Here is a 21,345-nt window from a genome sequence, read left to right as displayed (position 1 = left end):
TACTCATTATCCACACACCAATAGACACACTTGACATGAGGAGTTTGGTCTTTACACAATGCTCTCAGAATGATCTCTAAAATTCTACATTAAAGAGACAATCATGCAAGAAGACCCCTCATGTTCCAATAGTATCCTACAAGGGGAAACTCACTTAAGCCCAAAATCATGCACCAGAGCACATTAATCCATTTCATAATTCAGTAATGATAGAAAAGGGAAACTCAATAGGATACACAAGGAATTTACTCATCATCTACAAAGTTACCAGGAGAGGGAAGAAGATAGATTATTATAGGGTGTCCAATCAAAGTGCATCTTTTGACCTATGGGTAAAATAATATGTTAATTGGTTAGATAATCCTCTAAGAAAACCAATGGTCCAAACCTAATTTCTTTATCATAATCTGTTCTTACCCTTGTAGGATGTCCAAAACTAGGGTGACTAAATCAATGGAGGCCAGAGAACAAAAGTGGTCAAAAATCAGAAAAACTCTATCGCGTCAGCTGGGCTAGATTCTGGCAAGAATTAAGGCAACTGGCTACCTGGCACACTCACTTGCCATTATTCTTCTCAAATCCACAGGACATAAAACAATATAGAGGTAAGATGTATATAGATTTTGAGACATGACATAGTATTTTCATATTTTAGTATATGCTTTTTATAATCATTTGAAATTCCTGTACTTTTACGAAGATTTTATCACCAAAAAGCATGCGGAGCACTGAGCATATACCAAGAGTTTTATTTTCAAAGGCTTTGACATTTAATTCAGCTCGTGTCATGCTAATTTAGCTTTTTGTGACCCGCCGAAACCATTTTGAAGATGACGACGACCACAAAATGTTAAATCCTCAAAAGTTGTTGTGAGAAACCTGCACCGCTGTGTCAACAGAGCTCGGTGCATATTATCGGATATATTAGGTTACAAAATCAAACTTTTTGGATATAATATTGATGATATGTTAGAGAAAAACCCCACTGAGGGATTCAGAACATGAATAATCATATTTGTATTGGAAAAATTTATTTGATAACGTAAGGAAGTGAAATTTCATCACCAAAGCACGTTTTCACTGATTCTGGGCAGAGTGGGTGGACACCCTACCTATTATTGAATTTGATTATCTGCAGTCGCAGTGCTGTTGAGATACATTGTTCTCAGGTTCTGTTTAACATCCCTCCTCGAATGGAGGAGAAAATGTAAATGTGCAGAGGACATTATGCAGTGTGGATAAAGGGGGGTGGAATCTCATTGCGTTTTTTGCCATTTTTCTATGAGCATAGACAAGCATCACTATAATGATGAATCAAGAGTTTCTCAGCAACTTTAATCAAAAGGAGAGAAGGGGGGACCATCTCACTATATGGCTGCAATCAATGGCCTCGGCCGCCGTTAATGAACTGCACCCGCGTTCAGCTGCAGCATTACAAATGAAAAGGCGTACTCCACTCAGAGGAACCCTGGTCTCATTTGCATGTAAATAACAGGATGTTAGTCCTGCACTCCTATTCAGCCAGCTCAGCGTCAAGCTGTCCACACACACACACACACACACACACACACACACACACACACACACACACACACACACACACACACACACACACACACACACACACACACACACACACACACACACACACACACACACACACACACACACACACACACACACACACACACACTGAGCTGGTGTTTTATGGCCAGTGTTCACTCCCCTGCAGCATATGCAACACCCCAACAACTATGTGCAGCAGGCCTGAACCAACCAAAAAACAGCTATGGTCTGACTTTAGTAGTTAAACAGGCCTGTAGGAGTTGACTGTGGTAGGGTGGGGCGGCAGGGTAGCCTTGTGGTTAGAGGGTTGGACTAGTAACCGGAAGGTTGCAAGTTCAAATCCCCGAGCTGACAAGGTACAAATCTGTCATTCTGCCCCTGAACAGGCAGTTAACCCACTGTTCAGGCAGTCATTGAAAATAAGAATTTGTTCTTAACTGACTTGCCTAGTTAAATAAAGTTAAAAAAAAATTTTTTTTAAAAAGAGTAGTTAGGCTGTAAGCTGTAAGATGTGCGTATTGGCGGTAGAGAAGTCAGGCGCAGGAGAGCAAAGACTGTGTTACAACGGCGCAGTGTAATGATAAAAATCACAGTGAACAGAAACAATATATACAAAGGGACAAAAACCCCAGACATAACGTGCACAAGCACTTACAATAAACAATACCGGACAAGGACATGAGGGGAACAGAGGGTTAAATACACAACATGTAATTGATGGAATTGAAACCAGGTGTGTGGGAAGACATCGGTGATGGCCAGAAAACCGGTGACGTCGACCGCCGAACGTCGCCCGAACAAGGAGGAAGTCGTGACACTAGCTGTAAAGGCTGCCAGCCATGACACACACACACATACTTAAAAACATGTCCACCCACCCACACGCGCACACATACACAAACACAATTATGCACACAGACACACACACACATAAGACATGCATCCCTTCATCCAGGAAAACACATGAATACACATGAGCAACATGCACACACTCAGTACTTTTGATGCACCGATTCCTTCCTAACAGGTTATTGTTGATTTTACAGAGCAGGAGGGACTGCAGGCTGAAGATAAGAGTCTCAGGCAGTGTGGCACTGTATACTTCCCTTCGGCTATGATGCATCTCATCTTATCTCCAATCCAAATGAAGAAGGCAATGTCACGCTGCTCCAAAAATCTCCATTCCAAATGAAGGGGAAAGACCCTGTTTTGCACTATGAAGGACATTATCGCTATCTCTGTCTCTCTGTGTTTTTGAGGTCGGAGAGAGCAAGTTAGGCACACGTTGTCGTCGAAGCACCTGCTCCCTGTAAGGACACCAGGTAATCCTGACCATTATTTTGGAATGACCACATATTTGGGGCGAAATATCACAGAATTTAGCTGGCTACCTGTCACCTAACAGTTTGAAGTGTTCCGTGGGAATGGAACTGACCACAGTCAATTCTACAGTCTTATGCTGTAAGCATTTGGAGAGTATGGCAGCTGGTACATTTGAAAGGAAAGACACACTGAAGCTACAAATGGAGACAATGCATTACAGCTGAATATTAATAACTTGACATTGGGTATTTCTTTGTACCTGTTACACTGAATTGTATGTGATATAATTCAAAAAGCATTAAAGGAATTGTCTTTCATGTGCTCTGGCAGAAAATGTCTTCTGCTTTGTGGACTCTGGTCGGAGCCAGACAGTGAGAGGTGTGAGAAAGAGCAAGTGGGTGACAGGACAGCGTTCTGCTCTCTCCTTCAGGGACACAATTAGGACAGCCGATCAAACGTCACTTTGAGGAGAGAGCCTATGGGAGCCAGTCAGGTCGCATGGTACAGGTGCAGTAACAACTATCTCAGAAGCAGGGCTTTTTATAGACTTACATTTGCTCTCTCTGGCCCTACACATGCTGCTTCAGTCAGCTATCGCCGCCACATCACCGCCACATACAGTACCTTCCTGCAAATGCAAGGGACACACATGAGCCAAGCGACAGCCATTAGGGATAACATCATAGGACATTTATCACACCTCAGAAAATGGATTTTTCTTTGTGTGTGTGTGTTCTATCTTCTTGGGGATGTAAAATCCCCAAAAGTCCCCACAAGGATAGTGAAACATGTATTTCCATTCAAAAGCGTATTTCCCCTAACCCTAACAACTCACCACATTTCCCACATCCCCATGAGGACAAAGTATATTTTAAGCTTAGGGGTTAGGTTTAGGGTTACAATTAGGGTTAGGGTAAGGGAAAGGGGTTAGTTATTAGGGTTGGGGTTAGGGGTTAGGGAAAATACGATTTTGAATGGAAATACATTTTAGGTCCCCATGACGATAGTAGAAAATAACGTGTGTGTTGTGTGTTGCGTGTGTGTGTGTGTGTGTGTGTGTGTGTGTGTATGTGTGTGTGTGTGTGTGTGTGTGTGTGTGTGTGTGTGTGTGTGTGTGTGTGTGTGTGTGTGTGTGTGTGTGTGTTTGTGTGTGGGAGTAGTCTTCATTTACCAATCACTTGAACATGTTCAATGAATCTACACTGTTCTGACTAATTAAGTAGGTAGGGCAACACAGATCAATGTACAGGTTGTAGGATGTACAGGTAATAGATTATAATGTGGGTTTTACTAGCATATGTAATGAGACTTCAGGAGCAGTGTTGAAATCCCCTTTTGATTTGATTTGATTTGACTGTAGAGCAGTGGTCACCAATCATATGGTCAATCTCCAAGGCATTCCTAGTTGATAACCAAACATTTCTGTAAAAAACCCAACTATAAAGTTGTTGGTGGTAGGTGCATTTGATTCAGCAGCCCTAGCACCAGGAAGGCAAAGTGTTCCCATATTGAACCATTTCATTCATGTGTCTAAAGGTAGAACTCTGGCTACCCGGCAGGCCCAGAGAGCAAATCAAGTGCACCTATAAGTCGACAGCTGGTCAATGAGATAGCTCAGATCACCGTGTCTACACATTATTCTCAAGCAATAGACTGTAAAAAGAAGCCTTGAATGCACAGTAAAGTTCATACTGTGAGATTTCTAAACCATGACTAGAGAGAGACTCAACGAACACAGCAAAGGGCTGCTGTTTTTATTAGTAACACTTTAATAAGCCATAAAATGTGTGTTTTCTTACTTCCACTCATGCTACAACCAGCACTGCAGCTGCAATGAATGAGTATAGCATTTTTAGTGGCTTGTCTTTTTTAAGATCAAGGAATATTTCACTTTCTCTGTTCATAGGAGTAACAACATGAATTGGTGCATGAGGCAGAAATAATGCAGTGTGACTTGAGTTTCGCCATCAGCTGGAAGACTGTGTCCCCTTTTCTCAGTAGAGGGAGAGCGGAGGGACGGTGAGTCAGGTGAGAGGAGGGAGAGTGGAGGGACGGTGAGTCAGGTGAGAGGAGGGAGAGCGGAGGGACGGTGAGTCTGGTGAGAGGAGGGAGAGCGGAGGGACGGTGAGTCAGGTGAGAGGAGGGAGAGCGGAGGGACGGTGAGTCAGGTGAGAGGAGGGAGAGCGGAGGGACGGTGAGTCTGGTGAGAGGAGGGAGAGCGGAGGGACAGTCAGGTGAGAGGCAGCCTCACCGCTGCTCCCTCCCTCCCCTCAGACTGACCATCAGATCCAAGCACTCAGTCCAGTAAAAAAAAAAAAGAGAGAAATTGATTAAGCCCATTCAGCTGTGCCTCACAAGTAATTGAACAAAATATCTATTAGCAGTGTGATCATATACCTAACATGTTGAAATATCATTTAAAAATGGTCTGAGAAGAACAACATCGGCAGGGCAAGTCAAGCATAGCCAATATGCAATGATAATGGGACTATAGCCTACTGCACAAACCCTCATTGCCACATAACTGATTTTAATTGGTTAATGTTGCACATATTTTTGTCATGCTTAAATATAATCTGAGTGGTAGATCTTGGCTTGCATTTTTACTCAGAAAGTGATCTTGACTCAGAAAAGGTTGGTGACCACTGCTGTAGAAGAAACAAAGGCCATGAACACTATGTACACTATAGGTACTATGAACACTATGAACACTATGCACACTATGAACATTATGAACACTATGAGCACTATGTACACAGTGTACACAGTGTACACAGTGTACATTGTGTACACTATGAGCACTATGAGCACTACGAACACTATGTACACCATGAACACAATGTACACTATGTGCACTATGAGCACTATGACAACTATGAACACTATGAACAAGATCAACACTATGAACACTATGTACACTATGTGCACTATGAGCACTGAGCACTGTGGCCACAATGTACACCATGTACACTACGTACACTATGAACACAATGAACACTATGTGAACTATGTGCACTATGAGCACTATGACAACTATGAACACTATGAACACTATGTGAACTATGTGCACTATGAGCACTATGACAACTATGAACACAATGAACACTATGTGAACTATGTGCACTATGAGCACTATGACAACTATGAACACTATGAACACTATGAGCACTATGAGCACTATCAACACTATGAACACGATGTACACTATGTACACCATTAACAGTGTGTACACTATAAACGCTATGTGTACTATAAACACTACGTACACTATAAATGCTATGTGCACTATGTACACTATGTACACTATGAACACTATGTATACTATGAACACTATGTACAAAATATATACTATGCACTGGAGCATGTCTTGCGGTTTCATCGTCTCTATAACAGATGTAGATTATTATGATATACTGTATTGGTGTACCTTCTAATACCATTCTAATTCAATTGTTATCAGCATCCATTTTCAATATTACATCATATATTACATCATTTTTCTAAGAATATGGTATAAAGAAAGATGACATTACACATGAGCCTCCGATCCAATTCCCTCTTACAGATGGTAACCCAAATGCAATTGGAGATTTCAGCACAGTTGTCTCTATCGCTACACAGCCATTTGTACAGCATAACAGCAATTTCCTTGACAAACAGAAAACACTTAACAACCAGCTTATTGCATCTAGTTAAATCTAAGTGCTCACATGAGTGGATCGAAAACATTAGACACTCACTCCAGTTTAGTGTGAGCTGAGTTGAACATTTGGTTGCATTATTTTGTCTTTATACAACGGGTGGGTCTAATACTGAACGCTGATTGGTTAAAACCACATTCCAGCCGGTGTCTATTTCACAATTGAAATCTATGATGTTAAAATGCCTATTTACTCTGTTCCATCTGACTGCGCAATCCACTCTCTCAACAGCCCAGCCAGGCAATATATAACCTTGACCTCCACTATTAAAAGCATCTAGACATTATCTCATATTCCTTTCAGACAAACATTTCGTTTTCAACAGCAATTTGTATAAACCTTGCTGTCTTTCTCTCTGACATTTCCAACATTGTTTCAATATTCAAATTCAATCTCCAGCTGTCCCATATTAAGGAACATGTCGGGAGTCGGGATGTGGCAGCTTTTCTCAGCCAATTGAAATCATGAATCAGCATAATTTTTTATGGATGTATACAAAGAATAATCAACAGAAAACAGGTCAAATTTTGGTCTGCCGCAGGATGCCGACCAAAATGAAGATCCCAGGGATCAGGAGCGGAGCAGTCACCTCTGCTGAGGCACGGGAAACCTGTCAGTCCAGCTGAGATGCGGGAGCATGGCAACCTAGAGCACCGGAGAGAGAGCATTCGTGATGGTTCCCCCTCCCGGCGTGTTCAGCTCCAGCCGCAGGACGCCAACCAAAGGGGACAATCCCGGGGATCAGGAGTGGACCGGTCACCCCTGATGATGCGTGGGAACCTGTCGCCGGATGGAGCGCAGGAACCTGACAGACCAGCTGAGGCAGGGGAGCCTGGCAATCCGGCTAAGGCATGAGAGCCTGACGAGCCAGTGGAGGCAGAGGAGCCTGGCGATCTATCTGAGGCATGAGAGCCTGTAGCGGCTCCTGGACCAGACGTCATTCCCACCGAAACAAAAAAAAAAAAAACACTCCCTGATGCTTCTGTTAGGTGAGGCGTTATTCTGTGACGATGTGCGCTAAGAGTCGGGAAGCAAGTTCAGGGAGTGAGTGTTTTAATAAATAAACACAACATAATACAAAACAAGAAACACTGACAATACACAGACATGAAATAGAAACATAAACAATAACACCTGGGGAAGGAACCAAAGGGAGGGACATATATAGGGAAGGTAATCAGGGAAGTGACTGAGTCCAGGTGAGTCTGATGACGCGCAGGTGCGCGTAACGATGGTGACAGGTGTGCACCATAACGAGCAGCCTGGTGACCTAGAGACCGGAGAGGGAGCACACGTGACAGTTGTTTTATTAAACTTTTCACCTGCACCTACTTCTTGAATCACAGCGTCTCCGTTACAGTTGCAAACTTATAAAACAAAATACCGGAAATACTCTCAGGTCTCTCCAGAGATGTTCGATCGGGTTCAAGTCCAGACTCAAGAACATTGAGAAACTTGTGCTGAAGCCACTCCTGCTTTGTCTTGGCTATGTGCTTAGAGTCGTTGTCCTGTTGGAAGGTGAACCTTCGTCCCCAGTCTGAAGTCGTGAGGGCCCTGGAGCAGGTTTTCATCAAGGATCTCTCAGTACTTTGCTCCGTTTATCTTTCCCTCGATCCTGACTAATCTCCCAGTCACTGCCACTGAAAAACATCCCCACAGCATGAGGCTGCCACCACCATGCTTCACCGTAGGGATGGTACATTCAGGCCAAAGAGTTACATTTTACTTTTATCAGACCAGATAATCTTGTTTCTCATGCTCTGCAAGTCTTTAGGTGCCTTTTGGCAAACTTCGAGCTGGCCTTCATGTGTCTTTTACTGAGGAGTGGCTTCCGTCTGGCCACTCTTCCATAAAGGCCTGATTTGTGGAGTGCTGCAGAGATGGTTGTCCTTCTAGAAGGTTCTGTTATCTCCACAGAGAAGCTCTGGAGCTCTGTCAGAGTGAACATCGGGTTCTTGGTCACCTCGCTGACCAAGGCCCTTCTCCCCAAATTTCTCACTTTGGCTGGGCGGCTAGCTCTAGAAAGAGTCTTGGTGGTTCCAAACTTCTTCCTTTTAACAATGGAAGCCATTGTGTTCTTGGGGACCTTCAATGCTACCAAAATGTTTTGGTAATCTTCCCCAGATCTGTGCCTAGACACAATCCTGTATCAGAGCTCTACAGACAATTCATTCGACCTCATTTCTTTGGTTTTTGCTCTGACATGCACTGCCAACTGTGGGACCTTATACTGCCCAGTCAATTTAATTGACCACAGGAAGACTCCAATCAAGTTGTAGAAACAGCTCAAGGATGATCAATGGAAACAGAATGCACCTGAGCTCAATTCGGGTCTCATAGCAAAGGATCTGAATACTTATGTAAATAAGGTATTTCTGGGTTGTTGTTTTTTTATACATTTACAAATATTTCTAAAAACCTGTTTTCGCTTTGTCATTATGTGTGTAGATTGATGAGGAAAATGTTTTATTGAATCCATTTTAAAATAAAGCTGTAACGTGACAAAGTGTGAAAAAAATCAAGGGGTCTGAATACTTTCTGAATGCACTGTATCCTCCAAACACCGGCTTCATGAGCATTATCACTTAAGGAGAAGTGATTCAGTAACAGAATATAATCTGTCATATGGACATTACTATGAGTGCTTGGTTTAATTGTTTTAAAAAAGCTTTTTTGAGATATACAACACACCCAATTATAACAATTAAATAAAAATGTATCTATGAGTTTTTCCATGGCACTGCTACCGTGCTCTGCCAGTGTCAGCAGCCCGCTCAACCCTGTTGGATCACAATAATAAGGCTTTAAAATGCTTATTCTTCAATAAACATGTGGGCCATTACAAAATGAGGATCGATCCAAGAGGCGCATGGGGTGTTCTGGATAGTGGTGCTTAAATTGAATGTGAATGAAGTTCAAAATTTTATTGGTGACAAGGCCACATGACCCCAGTGCTTGAGTGGCCAGATCCATGCCCATTCTAGTGAGTGTACATAGAAAAGGTAAGGCAAGCTTGCCGTATATTGAGCAAAACTGCAATGGCAGCAGTGTCAGCATTAGCTGACATCCATGTTCATGAGCTGAAATAAAAGATCCCAGAAATGTTCCGTAGGCACAAAAAGCTTATTTTGCTAAAACGTTGTGCACAATTTTATTACATCCCTGTTGGTGAGCATTTATCCTTTGCCAAGATAATCCATTCAACTGACAAGTGTGGCATATCGGCAAGCTGATTAAACAGCATGATCCTTATACAGGTGCACCTTGTGCTGGAGACAATAAAAGGCCACTCTAAAATGTGCAGTTTTGTCAGTCCATTTAAAAAAAAATCTGTGACCAACAGATGCGGATGTGTATTCCCAGTCATGTGAAATCCATAGAAATCCATAGATGAGGGACTAATGAATGTATTTAAATTAACTGACTTCCTCATAACTGTAACTCAGTAAAATCTATTAAATTGTTGCATGTTAGGTTTATATTTTGTTTAGTACACATACCAATGTAGCCAAGATACACAAGCATCCGATGGTGGTATTGTTCATATCATTCAACAAAATTACACACCACTCAGCTCAGCTCAGCCATAGACCAATGAAGCATCCACAGTTACAACCAATAGGTGGCACTAAAAGACCAATCTATGGACACATTTAATCTGAATAGTTTGTGACGCAACCTCCATAGCCTTTCAGTATGGATTTACAATTCTTCCAATGCCGCGCGGTGGTTGAGTTGAGCAGTGTGTACTTTTGTTTGTGTGTGTGTGTTTGTGAGCTAAATATGCAAAAAATTATTACACACATATCAGCAATCGAAATGACAAAAGTGGTACAGTTCAAAACATGTAAAAAGTGTCACATCAAAACCAAATTCTAGCTGGATAAATCAAATGCATCAAAGGGATGTTGTCTATTCTCATGTTCATTCAACAGTAGCCTAACCTGCAAATGGCAAAGGAAAATGCATTTAGGCATACCTTTACTTGTAAATTAAGTCCATTCGTCTGTCCTTCAGGGTGAACCTCTCGGTGACAGCGATCATAGAAATGGTAAAATTCTTGTCTCTGGGCATCCACAACATTCACCATGTCACTGATTTGTGCACAGCAGAACTCCATGTCCATTAATTTATTTTGCATTAGTTTATTCTGCAACACAAAAAAAGTGCATCATTTCCGCTGAAAATGTCCATCAGCAGAAAGCCGATTGATGCCTTTGACAGCCAGGTATCATATCCAGAGGCCATCAGCAGTGTGTCGTTGTCCCAATCGGATTCTTTTTTGCCCCATCCTGAAGGTCAGGAAGCTCAGGTGGTGGCTTCTCTCTCTGAGTTATAACACGTTTTAACATGTTTTAACATGTTTTCCTCTCTGAGTTATAACACGTTTTAACACGTTTTAACACGTTTTCCTTGAAAATCCAACTTGGAAAATTGTTTGAGGTGCAATACAGATGTTGGATCTTAATTTCATAAATCTTTTGTTGCTGAGAAAATGCTAACTTATATTTGAGTTTTAAACGGCTTCTAAAGTTTGTAATTACCACTTTGAAATTTCAGACTTGATTTGCCCTAATGAAAAATATATTAATACAAAATGTCCATTCATTATAATACACATAATAATTCATATTTCCTGTAGATGTAGAACTATTTTCCTCCTATAGCAAACTAGCTCAAATGAAGATCTTACATCTGTATAGTTGTTAGGTTGTTTTTGCTTTGTTCAACTTTGTTCAGTTCAAGAGATGTGAGCGCCAAATTGTGTAGACATGTCCAAATGTGCAGAGTTTACCCCAGGCTTACCCACACAAGCTTTTCATAACTGTTTTTTATTAGATTATCACAGGGTAAGCACAGCATGTCCCTGTGTAACTTGTTACTTTGATATTAAAAGCACATCTTTGCAAAAATATATTTAAAATAAATAATATTCATCATATTGGGGGAGGGGGGGGGGGGGTATTGCAGTGGTGGCAACATTCTACTCCAACTTGAATTAAATATAATTATAAAACATTTTTAGATCCCCTGTTGTCAATACTCCATCACCTTCCCCTTGTGAGGATAACGACACTGAGACTTTTTCTAAAATAATGATATAAGATTGGAGAACACATCTCAGACCATTCCTCCACACAGAATCTTTCCAGATCCTTGTTATCCTTCGTCTGTGCAGACCTGATGGCCTGCCCAGACCTGGGTACAAACGCATTTTTATTTCAAAAAGTACTTTTATACTTTGAGTATTCTAATGGTTATTTCTACCATTTTTTTTTTAGATACAACCAAATTGTATTTAAGAGGATTTTAGAATTGTATTAGAATTACATACATTAACATACATTAACATTTTCAACTACTTGTCTATTGAAATAATATATAAGGTCAAACTTATTTTGAATGTATGCGAAAGTAATTGAGATATTTTAAACAGTATTTGAATCCAAGTCTGATTCACACACATGCTTTCATGTACGCACGCACGCACGCACGCACGCAAGCACACCGCTCTAACTTGATACTAAAACACACATTTGTCTAAAAGAGCTTATAATTAATAGGGCGGGGGGGGGGGGTGACTAGTGTGGAACGGGGACATCCAAACCAGAGCTAATATTGGCAGATGTGTAATTAGCAGTGATAAGGCAGTGAAAGGTAAAGTAATTTGTCTTATTTCTCCAGTGCATCAAAGGAATCCATTAGCAGAGCCTCATCAAACAAAGTCACTCCTGGTGTCACCAGTACAGAGAAAACAAGGACTTAGCCATGGCACAACACCAGCTTCATCATGGGAGACAATGTAACCTGCGGGCTAAAGTAGTTTAGCCACTCAGCATTGTGTAATACAACACAGTTAGTTTATATTACAGCGAGGTTTCATTCTCAATTAATTAATTAACCTTCTGAGGTATAGTACTGCAGGCGGATATCTGTGCCTCGGTGCCTACACATTGCCTGAAGTTTAATGGTGTTAAGGATGAACAAAAACTCAGAAGAAAGGACCAGACTTGCGTGCAACACTTAACTAGCTGCCTTGAACACAGCTCCCTAGCAACTCCACAAGCACCAGCTGCTAACCATTGCCAATCAGCCTCAACTACTGTTTGCAACACTTAACTAGTTGCCTTGAATGTAATTCAAACAATCTTCAGCGGCTACTAACTGATAATCTACCTCAACACATTTTTATATCTGTCCTTTAATCACCATTACCACCCTACTTAAACATGACCAAACACTAATTCTGCTCTCTGTTTTGCATCGCATGCAAGATACAAGCCTCAATTTATCAAAAGTGCTTCTCAAAGTTTACTGAGTTACTTAAGTTAGCTTACTTTTTTTTACAATGGTGTTTGATCTCATCACGTCGGATTCTGAGATGTTTTCAGATCAAGTTTCAGACTCTCCATTATCAGGGACACACCACCTCTAACTAGACGGCTATGGTCCATTGTCTTGGTGCTCTGCCACGGTTCCAGGCCTTACAAAGAATGCCTTGGCCAGCTTCCAGGCTGATCTCCCCACCATCGTGCTTGCAGGAGCTCACCAGCTTCGCCTCTCTTCATGCATGGAAGGCTCGGGGCCCCACCATCCCTCCAATCTACAGAACCCCTCCCCTCTACTCCCGCTTCAACCTCTTAGGCATGCAAAACCAGGCCTTTAGTACTGTCAGACTGGACAGTTTCCAGGATACAGAAGAAGCTCCGGGAAAGAGGGGTCCTGTTCTATCATAACAACAGGCCTTGTTTGGGAGGTGTAAACATCCTGGATGCCATGGCTCCGCCCCCACCAAGGGCCTTCCATCTCTCTGTATGTGTGGCCCCGCCTACTTGTCTGCCTTATAGTCAACTTTTCCCACTCTCCATCCCTCCTTCCCCCTCTGCCCTAGCCACTTGGCTTCCTTGCCTCTTGCTCCTATTTTTCTCACTGGCCCCGTGACAGTTGCATCGGCAGTGGCTCACCCTCTCTCTCTCTCTCTGCCAGCGACTGCCTTTCTCTCTCAGCATACTGCTTCCTTTATCCCCCACCTCTCATGCTCTGTCTCTGCCGGTGATGCAACTTGTCTTCCGGTTCCACGCTCTGGCCTTCCGGCTAACTAGCTACCTGTCTTTTCCCTCCAACCTGGTCACCATGTCTGCCTTCGTCATCCATGTCAGCTCATCCCTCTCCATGCGGACATGCTCCTTCAGGATATTACTGGCTGGGATCAACTTCTCAAGTTGCTTACTGGGTCTTCATGTTCCTCCTCACCAGCAAGTCTCCCTTCTCAAGGGCCTCCAATGCACTGAAGTCGACCACCCCCCTTGCCGTCAATCCATCACACTCAAAATCTTGTCTGCTTGCATCCAGATGCTGTGATCTGATTACATCTCCATCAATCTTGATAAGTTTGGCATAACCACACCAGTATACCCCTTCCATCTACCCTCAGCCCTTATGAGCCACTCACCTGCTTCCTGCCGCTTAGACAATCTCAACGTCCCTCTCTATCCAATCCACCATTCATCACTGATTCTGGTTCTCTCACCAATGAGACAAATACCATCCCTGTCCGACTATCCTACTGACCAATTCTTCAGACACTCCTTCCACATCGACGCCGCTTCCATGGCATCCCGGACAACTCCTCGGCTGCTGGTCCTCACAAGCCTATCATTGCTACATCTGTTCTGACATCAGGAAGGCCCCCAACATGCTCATCTCTCAATCTACATTACCTCAGGCAGAATGTCCTCCAGTCTCTGCCTCATTTCAAGGACACCATCTACCTCATGCACCATATCCTACCCAACCAACCAAAAGAGGATTGGATCCCCAGCTGAGCGTGGTTCCTCTCAAGGGCTTTCTTCCTTCAAGGGAGTTTTTTTCTTCCTTGCCACCATTGCTTCTGTGCGCTCTCCTGGGGTCTAAGGTTTGCTCACTCCGTAGGCATCTCATCTGTATGCCTGTACTAAGTCAGCTATATCGCCAACCATTCAACACCTGCAGTCCAGAAAAGCTAACTTCTCCTCCAGGGTTCGACTAACTTGGCGTTCCCTTTTTGGGGTCTGCCTTCACCACAGCATGACGGTGATATCTACCTGAAACGCCAAGCCAAACCCTACAGAGTCAACCCCTCCGGATCCTTCATCTGCAACCCTTGGCTTCATCCGGTCAATTTTAATTTCCCCACTGATTCCTCATTCTCACATCCATTCTATTTCCTCAAATATTCGCCATTCAGGACATATGTACCCACTAGAGAACATGGCTGGGTGTCCCCTTTAGCATATGCATTAGATGCATATAAACCTGTAAAGGAATAATTGCATGAAATATTCATGGAAATACAGTACCAGTCAATTTGACATACCTACTAATTCAAGGGGTTTCTTTATTTTTTATATATTCTACAGAGTAATAGTGACGACATCGAAATAACACATGTGGAATCATGTAGTAGCCAAAAGTGTTAAACAAATAAAAATATATTTAAGATTCTTCAAAGTAGCCACCCTTTGCCTTGACAGCTTTGCATTCTCTCAACCATTTCACCTGGAATGCTTTTCCAAAAGTCTTGAAGGAGTTCCCACATATGCTGAGCACTTGTTGGCTGCTTTTCCTCCCACTCTGCAGTTCAACTCATTCCAAACCATCTTAATTGGGTTGAGGTCAGGTGATTTGTGGAGGCCATTTAATTAATTTGTGGAGGCCAATTTAATGAACTTATCCTCTGCAGCAGTGGTAGCTCTGGGTCTTCGTTTCCTGTGGTGGTCCTCATGAGAGCCAGTTTCATCATAGCACTTGACGGTTTTTGCGACTACAGTTCTTGAAAATGTCCGTATTGACTGACCTTCATGTCTTAAAGTAATGATGGACTGTCATTTCTCTTTGCTTATTGTTCTTACCATAATATGCGCTTTGTCTTTTACCAAATAGGGCTATCTTCTCTATACCACTCCTACCTTATCACAACACAACTGATTGGCTCAAACACATTAAGAAGGAAAGAAATTTCACATTAAATTTTAACAAGACACACCTGTTAATTGAAATGCATTCCAGGTGACTAGTGACTCATTAATGAGTCCAGGTGACTCATTAAGCTGGTTGAAAGAATGCCAAGAGTGTGCAAAGCTGTCATCAATGCAAAGGGTGGCTATTTGAAGAAGCTCAAATATAAAATATATTCTGATTTGTTTAAAACTTTTTTGGGGTTACTACATGATTCTATGTGTTATTTCATAGTGTTGATGTCTTCACTATTATTCTACAATGTTGAAAATAGTAAAAATGAAGAAACCCTGGAATGAGAAGGTGAGTGAACTTTTGATTGGTACTGCATATAGTTAACATATATATAAATACAACAATTTCAAAGATTTTTACTGAGTTACGGTCAATTTGAAATAAATTCATTAGGCCCTAATCTATGGTTTTCAAATGATTTGATAGCAGATATTGGTCAGATACCTGAAACAAACAAAAAAGTAGGGGCGTGGATCAGATTAGTATCCGGTGTGACAACCATTTTTCTCATGCATCTCCTTTGCATGCAATTAATCAGGATGTTGATTGTGGCCTGTGGAATGTTATTCCAGTCCTCTTCAATGGCTGTGCGAAGTTGCTGGATATTGACGGGACCTGGAACACACTGTCGTACACATCGATCCAGAGCATTCGTGATATGTCTGGTGAATAAGCTGGCCATAGAAGAACTGGGACATTTTCAGCTTCCAGGAATTGTGTATAGATCCTTGTGACATGGGGCCGTGCATTATAATGCTGAAACATGAGTTGATGGTGGTAAATGAATGGCAAGGTATCTCTGCATTCAAATTGCCATTGATAAAATGCAATTGTTTGTGTTGTCTGTAGCTTATGCCTGCCCATACCATAAACTCACCGCCACCATGGGGCACTCTGTTCACAACGTTGACATCATAAAACCGCTCGTACAAACAATGGCATGCAAGTGGTCGGCGGTTGTGAGGCATACTGCCAAATTTTGTAAAACAATGTTGGAAGCGAGTTATGGTAGACAAATTAACATTCAATTCTCTGGCAACCGCTCTGGTGGACATTGCTGTATTATTCAGCATGCCAATTGCACGCTCCCTCAACTTGAGACATCTGTGGTGTTGTGTGACAAAACTGCACATTTTAGAGTGGCCTTTTATTGTCCCCTGTGTAATGTGTAATGATCATGCTGTTTAATCAGCTTGTTGACATCGCACACCTGTCAGGTGGGTGGATTATCTTGGTAAAGGAGAAATGCTCACAAACTTGGATGTAAACAAATGCGTTCTGTGTGTGTGTGTGTGTGTGTGAACCCTTGAATGTTTCCACATTGTTACATTACAGCCTTATTTTAAAATGGATTCAGTTGTTTTTTCCCTCATCATTCTACATGCAATAACCCATAATGAAAAAGCAAAAACAGGTTTTTAGAATTCAAAAAAAACGAATTAACAAAAAATGAGATCACATTTATATAAGTATTCAGACCCTTTACTCAGTACTTTGAAGCATCTCTGGCAGCGATTACAGCCTGGAGTCTTCTTGGGTATGACTCTATAAGCTTGGCACATCTGTATTTGGGGAGTTTCTCCCATTCTTCTCTGCAGATCCTCTCAATCTCTGTCGGGTTGGATGGGGAGCATCACTGCACAGCTATTTTTCAGGTCTCTCCAGAGATGTTCGATCAGGTTCAAATCCGGGCTCGGGCTGGGCCACTCAAGGACATTCAGTGACTTGTTACGAAAACACTCCAGCGTTGTCTTGGCTTTGTGCTTAGGGTCGTTGTCCTGATGGAAGGTGAACCTTTGCCCTGGTGTGAGGTCCTGAGTGCTCTGGAGCAGGTTTTCATCAATGATCTCTCTGTACTCACAGTATGGATGTTAGGTTTCCAGGTTTCCTCCAGATGTGATGCTTGGTATTGAGTTCAAAGAGTTACATCTTGCTTTCATCAGACCAGAGAATCTTGTTCCTCATGGTCTGACAGTCCTTTATGTGCCTTTTGGCAAACTCCAAGCGGGCTGTGATGTCTTTTACTGGGGTGTGGCTTCTGTCTTGCCAATCTACCATAAAGGCCTGAATGGTGGAGTTCTGCAGAGATGATTGTCCTTCTGGACGGTTCTCCAATTTCCACAGAGGAACTCTGTCAGTGACCATCGGGCTCTTGGTCACCTCCCCGACGAAGGCCTTTCTCCCCCGTTTGCTCAATTTGGCTGCACGGCCAGCTCTAGGAAGAGTCTTCCATTTAAGAATGATGGAGGCACATTTTTACTTGGGGGCCATCAATGCTGTAGACACTTCCCAGATCTGTGCCATCGACTCAAACCTTTCTCTGAGCTCTACGGACAATTCCTTCAACCTCATGGCTTGGTTTTTGCTCTGACATGCACTGTCAATTGTGGGACCTTTATATAGACAGGTGTGTGTCTATTCAAATTGTTTTATTTATTTATCCTTTATTTAACTAGGCAAGTCAGTTAAGAACACATTCTTATTTTCAATGACGGCCTAGGAACAGTGGGTTAACTGCCTTTTCAGGGGCAGAACGACAGATTTGTACCTTGTCAGCTCGGGGGTTTGAACTTGCAACCTTTCGGTTACTAAGTCCAACGCTCTAACCACTAGGCTACCCTGACGCCTCATGTCCAATCAATTGAATTTACCACAGGTGGACTCCAATCAAGTTGTAGAAACATCTCAAGGATGATCACTGGAAACAGGATGCACCTGAGCTCCATTTTGAGTCTCATAGCAAAGGGATTATGTAAATAGGTATTTCTATTTTTCATTTTTTATGTATTTGCAAAAATTTTAAACTGTTGTCATTATGGGGTCTTGTGTGTAGATTGATGAGGACAAACATTTATTTAACCCATTTTAGAATAAGGATGTAATGTAACAATGTGGAAAAAGTCAAGGGGTCCGAAACTCTCCGAATGCACTGTGTACACTGTACTTCCATTCATTTTCTCACCTTTCCACAGTCGGGTCATAATAGTGTGTAGCACACCATCATGCTCATGACAGTCTCATCTTTCCATAGAGGGGTAGTAATAATAGTTTGCAGGCCAATCCTTTCGGCCACTACAGACAATTTTGTGAGAAGAAGGATTTTCTCATGGTCCGACAAACATCGCTCAAATCCTTTCACCTTTCTCCAATGTGGTGGATGGAGACATCCAACGCAAACAAATAGGTAGTTTTAGCATAAACTGCTGGATTCTTTGTTATTATGCTAATTTATGTTTGTGAGGACATTAACATTTTAGCAGACTCTTATCCAGAGCAACTGTGTAAATTTAAATATTTTCTCATACTAGTATGTCTTCCTAAAAGTCCCCCGTGGGAATCGAACGCATAAACCTGGTGTTGCAAGTGCCATGCTCTACCAACTGTGCTATTCAGGACTAGGGTGTTAATGAGCAGGGAACCAATGTCCATTCTGTTTCAAAGCAAGCCATACCCTACCTCAACACCAACAATTTTAAAACACGCTACAAAAATCATTCCAATCCTGATTTTAAGGCAAATACAGTTCAGTGGCATTAGCAGGCTGAGCTGGAGGGAAGGCTTTATGGAGAGTGCATGACACAGCTGCAGGGAGCAGTGCAGCAGTAATGATGGTTGTAGTTGATGACTTTGGCAAGGTAACTGCTGATTGACTTGACATGAAACTAAAGTTTTAATGTGCTGAGCTATTGCATAGCAGCACATTCTTTCATGATGTGTTTGTAGAATGTTAAGTCCCCTATTGACAGGTTAATGAAGCTACAGAAAAAAATGTGATAATGGCTGGATCTATTTAGCTTGTTTTTGCTGTTCTCAAAATTGCATTTTAGAGTTTTTAAATTGTTTAGAAATGCAGTAAATGAGCTGAAATGACATTTCTGATATGCACCTTCACAGAGAAGCTTATTAGGAAGAATAAGGCTGCAGCAGGACTGACTCCATGGTGCTGGGAGAGACAGCAGGGGTCTGAAACATAGAGCTGCTGTGTCCTCTCTTCCTTGATCATTAGTGTGAGTTAGAGAGACGCTGCTGGGTACCGGCTGTACACCACTGGCTTTCAGCCCAAAGCATATAGCACACAGCTTGGCCCAGCCCTGTCATAAAGCACACAGGCTGGCCACTGTCAGAGCTCTGATAGAATAGGTTATACTTAGAGTACAGCTACAGGATACAGAACTTGTCAATACTGAAAAAAGTACAAATCTACTTAAAATGCTGCACTCTAAGGGCTTCCCGAGTGGCGCAGCAGTTTAAGGCACTGCAGTGCTGAGGTATCATTACAGATCCAGGTGTGATCCCGGGCTGAGACCCCATGAGGTGACCTACAATTGGCCCAGCGTCATCTGGGTTTGGGGGAGGGTTTGGCTGGCCGGGATTTCCTTGTCCCATCGCACTCTAGCGACTCCTGTGGCGAGCCGCGCGCATGCAGCATGACACAGTCGGCAGTTGTAAAGTGTTTCCTCCGACACATTGGTGTAGATGGTTTCCAGGTTAAGAGAGCAGTGTGGCTTGGCAGGGACGTGTTTTGGAGGACGCATGGCTCTCGACCTTCACCGCTCCCGGGTCCTTTCGGGAGTTGCAGCAATGGGACAAGACTGTAACTACAATTGGATATCACGAAAAAGGGAAAGAAAATATGATGACCTTTAATCTGTTTTGTATATATGACCTAACCCCGTGTGGCAGGAAGTTGTTGGAGTTTGGCCCCTTCAACGTAAAATACTGTTTCAGATGTATTTTTATTTTGGAACTATTTTTCTGTTTCTGTTTTAAAACAGAAAAAAATGCTGACTTTTTAAAAGTCGTGTGTCTCTCTCTCTCTCTCTCTCTCTCTCTCTCTCTCTCTCTCTCTCTCTCTCTCTCTCTCTCTCTCTCTCTCTCTCTCTCTCTCTCTCTCTCTCTCTCTCTCTCTCTCTCTCTCTCTCTCTCTCTCTCTCTCTCTCTCTCTCTCTCTCTCTCTCTCTCTCTCTCTCTCTCTCTCTCTCTCTCTCTCTCTTTTATATATATATATATATCAGCAAAAAAAGAAACCTTTTTTCCGGACCCAGTCTTTCAAAGATAATTCATAAAAATCCAAGTAACTTCACAGATCTTCATTGTAGAGGCTTTAAACACTGTTTCCCATGCTTGTTCAATGAACCATAAACAATTAATGAACATGCACCTGTGGAACGGTCGTTAAGACACTAACAGCTTACAGACGGTAGGCAATTAAGGTCACAGTTCGGAAAACTTAGGACGCTAAAGAGGCCTTTCTACTGACTCTGAAATTCACCAAAAGAAAGATGCCCAGGGTCCCTGCTCATCTGCATGAACGTGCCTTACGCATGCTGCAAGGAGGCATGAGGATTGTCCGTCTGTCCAGAGCTGCTAGAGTCTCCCGTCTGTCCAAAGCCGCCAGTCAGCATGGAGCCGCCAGAGCCACCAATCGACATGGAGCCGCCAGAACCGCCATTCAGCCTGGATCTGCCAGAGCCGCCATTCAGCCAGGATCTGCCAGAGCCGCCAGTCAGCCAGGATCTGCCAGAGCCGCCAGTCAGCCAGGAGCTGCCAGAGCCGCCAGTCAGCCAGGAGCTGCCAGAGCCGCCAGTCAGCCAGGAGCTAAGACGCTAAGGCGGTGGACTAAGACAATGATGGAGTGGGGTCCATCAGAGGCAGGTGTTAGTCATTGTCTCTGATTGGGAACCATATTTGGGTAGCTTGTTTTGTGTTGGGGGTTGTGGGTGATTGTTTCCTGTCTTTGTGT

Source organism: Oncorhynchus mykiss, chromosome 1 (genome assembly GCF_013265735.2).
Source record: "Oncorhynchus mykiss isolate Arlee chromosome 1, USDA_OmykA_1.1, whole genome shotgun sequence".
In the NCBI taxonomy this organism is placed as follows: Eukaryota; Metazoa; Chordata; class Actinopteri; order Salmoniformes; family Salmonidae; genus Oncorhynchus; species Oncorhynchus mykiss.
Note: the sequence above shows the minus strand (reverse complement) of the source record.